General features: G+C 32.0%; 1 protein-coding gene across 1 annotated transcript in view; it reads left to right on the top strand.

Moving 5' to 3' along the window:
- Positions 1 to 331: 331 nt before the first annotated feature.
- LOC126724120 (G-type lectin S-receptor-like serine/threonine-protein kinase LECRK4) overlaps positions 332 to 3,413 on the top strand; it is a 7,319-nt gene continuing 4,237 nt past the window's right edge. The window contains exons 1-2 of the mRNA XM_050428429.1: positions 332 to 513; positions 1,118 to 1,946. The gene's annotated coding sequence lies outside the window, so the exon portion shown is untranslated. The remainder of the gene's footprint in view (positions 514 to 1,117; positions 1,947 to 3,413) is intronic.

The following is a 3,413-nucleotide window of genomic DNA, read 5'->3' as shown; positions in this document are numbered from 1 at the left end:
AAACACACTTAGACAAAAAAATGATTTCATTTACTTTCAACCTTTCAATGACATCTACATAACTCCAACATTGTAGTATCATTTGATTGTAACTCATATGAGTAATGACCAAGGAAGGGGGCTTGTATTTTTTATTCAGTGACAGTAGCTTACAGTTTTGATGTTGAAGTCAGACATTGTAGACTTTGTGAAGATTATGATTCACTTGGTGTAACATCCTAGTCAACTTAAAAAAAAAAAAAAGTCAAGATAAGATATTTTCTTTTGGGTTCCCACGTGCCAAAGCTCCACCTAACCCCACTACCCACCACACAATCACTCCATCTTATCTTCTCTTTGGCCAGCTCACTCTCAGCTTTTCCCTCTTTTCATTTTTTTTGTTTTCTCTCATACATTCTCCTCTCTACTCTCATCCTCTCCACTAGCACTTCCACACCACCACCATCATTTTTCTGACAAGATCACTGGAAAATTCTTGAGAACTCATAAACACCTTCACATCCTTTTTTTGAGGTAAAAATTTCTCATCTTTTTGGTGGATTTTGCACTTTTGCTTGAGGTTATTTTTATCTAAGTTTTAATAATGATACTCATATGATTTATGAGTATTGGAAGTGATATTTATGTGTTTTTATGCATGGGTTTTGTATTGGTGGAATTATTTGATGAGTGGATATATAGTTTGTGCTAATGATGACTACCTAAGATTTATTTATGGTGGAAAATTTAGGAGTTTTAAGTTATAACATGTGATGGTTGATAAATTTTAACTTTTTCATTGCCATTGGGTTTATTTGGAGTTAGTCGAAGTTCTAAATTTCTTATCTTGGAGGATATATTGATTTTGCTTCCATGGGTCTCTTAATGATGTAGCGTAAATTTTATGGAAGCTAGTCATAATGTTGGAGATGATATTAAATGGGTTAACGTTATAAATTGGAGTTTATGCCTTGTGAATCATTTTGTTGAGAAACTATAGAAGTGGAATATATTATTATTGATGAGGTTAAATACTAGGCTTGCCTAATTAAGTGATTATTTGGCAATTCCTAAATTGTGGCTAGATGCAATTTCAAGCTCTATACTTATTGTGACAGGTTTACTTGATATTGTTTAGATTCTAACTAATCTCCTTGGAGCTTGGAGAATTAGGATTTTGCAGTTGCAAGGTAAGTAGCTTTTTAATGGGATTTTTGGAAAATAACCAGGTTTTATAAATGTTGTTTTTGGGTCAAACACATTTTGGAAAATTATATATGGATATATGTTTTCTTAACAGCATTGTGTTGTGACCCTATTATATATTATTATATATGAAAAGTACATCATATTTGGTATAGCATTTGGGGAAATGCATGAATTGTTGATATGGAAAAATGAGCATCTTTTGTTTAATCTTTAATAAGGAAATCCTGAACTTTATGGTATATTAGAAAATTCAAAGATGCTAATCTTGTCTTATATTATTTGGGAATTTGATAGAAATCTCTTGACAAGAATGAAGTTGAAAACCTCACAAACTTTGTAGAAGTTAGATTATTTAAGGTTTTTCTGAAACTGTCTGGATATGAACTATGTGTTTCAAAGTAATGTAACCTGTGAGTTTATGTGGTTTTAACACCATGTCATGTGTGATTTCCCAGTGATCACCCGATTTGGTTTCAATAGTTTTTGTGACAGCGGAATTAAATCCAAGTCAGTGCCCTTTCACTTTGGATGACGCGTTCTTCCTTGATGTCCATGGGGGGAAGAGGTTCCTTGATGTGTGTGGGTGAGGTTGCTGCCCATGGGGCCAAGAGACCACATGCAAGAAAGGTCCTATTTGACACGCTCTCTCTGCAGCCCATGGGGGGAGAGAAAAACCTTGAGGGTATGGGTGAGGCTGCTATCCATGGGGCCAAGACTCTGCATACCAGAGAGGACAATATCATGCCAATTGTGGATGGGTGGATCCCCTGACCAGTTTATGTGATAGTGTGGTATATTTGTGATCATTTATCTTATGTTAGATATTATGGCTTTGGAAATTATATTGTTGATGCTCATAGATCATAGTACATAGTTTCAAGGTATTTACTTTGAGAAACTTTGTGTTTCATTATTTAATCATTCTTGTCATATTATTATATTGAAGATGAAACTTGCATTTTTCCCACCCCCATTAAATATGCTACTTACTGGGCTCTGTCTCATTCCATTATTTTATAAACTTTTTAGAGTAGGCAACAATCTTTTGAGACAGCTTTTTGGTGGCTAATAGTAGTTAGACTAACTACTGATGGAGGCTGAACTTTGGAAATTGAGATATTAGATGTTTTACATCTTAGAATCAACTTGACTCATTCTTTTGTGTATTATAGTGGTTGTGACTTTATTCCCACTAATGGGACAAGCTGTTGATATGTAATTATCTATTTAAACCTCTATTCTTTTGTGGCCACTGGTCATTGTAATTATTGCTTAGAGTTTTGACTTACTTTGAGAGTATATTCAATGGAATTATTATGATAATTCTTGATGTTGGTATTGGATATGATTTATGTGGATTGGATTGTCAAAGAAAAAATCTAGAGGTACTTTGAGATGTCTTTCTCATGCTTTGGACCCTTTGGGGTTTGGGGCGTGACACTTTCTTTGGGTATTTGAGATTTTGGTTTGGGAAAGTTATAAATGTATTTTTTAAAAAAAGACTAAAGAAAAAGAAAAAGAAACATTCTAATTTATTATTTATGAAGTTAGCTATTTTTTAAAATAAAATTTTGTGTTATAATTCGTAATTTATATGTTTCTTTGTAAGTTTATTTTACTGCTATTTTGTGCAATATGAGCCATAGTGGTAAAAGCAAAAATTGATGGTGATTTAAAAGTGTTTTCGCTTTTTTTTTTTTTTTTTTTTTTTAAGGATACGAAAACCCAACTAAAGACTATTGAATTTAGATAAATGAATGTGTTTTTAGCAAATTTCTCTTTGTTTAAACATGTTCTCTTTATGTTGATACTTACAAATGATTTCCTTAATTTCATTGAGATAATTAATTGGGTGTTTGTAATCAAGGTCTCTATAGTTAGTTGTGAGAATAGAGTGGTTGAGAAAATGTTTTATAAGTTGCTAAAATTTATGTAATTTTAGGATATAAAAGTATTATATACTTTAAATTCTTATTTGTAGATTTCAAAATCATTTAATCAATTTGAAAAATAAATATTATTTTTAACGGTAAATATTATAATCTATATATATATATAAAACCGAAACTTTTGAAGCTCCCACAATTTTCCACGTCAGCACAATATTTAAATTAAATTAAATTTTCCACCTCATCACTGTTTTCCTTTTCGAATGCAAATTAGATTTCTACCCAAATAAGGACACTCTCCCACCGCCGACACTCTCTCCTATTTAAGAATTGCTT

This window comes from Quercus robur, chromosome 4 (genome assembly GCF_932294415.1).
Source record: "Quercus robur chromosome 4, dhQueRobu3.1, whole genome shotgun sequence".
Lineage (NCBI taxonomy): Eukaryota > Viridiplantae > Streptophyta > Magnoliopsida > Fagales > Fagaceae > Quercus > Quercus robur.
The sequence above is the reverse complement of the archived record's forward strand: the minus strand, read 5'-3'. Positions and strand labels throughout refer to the sequence as shown.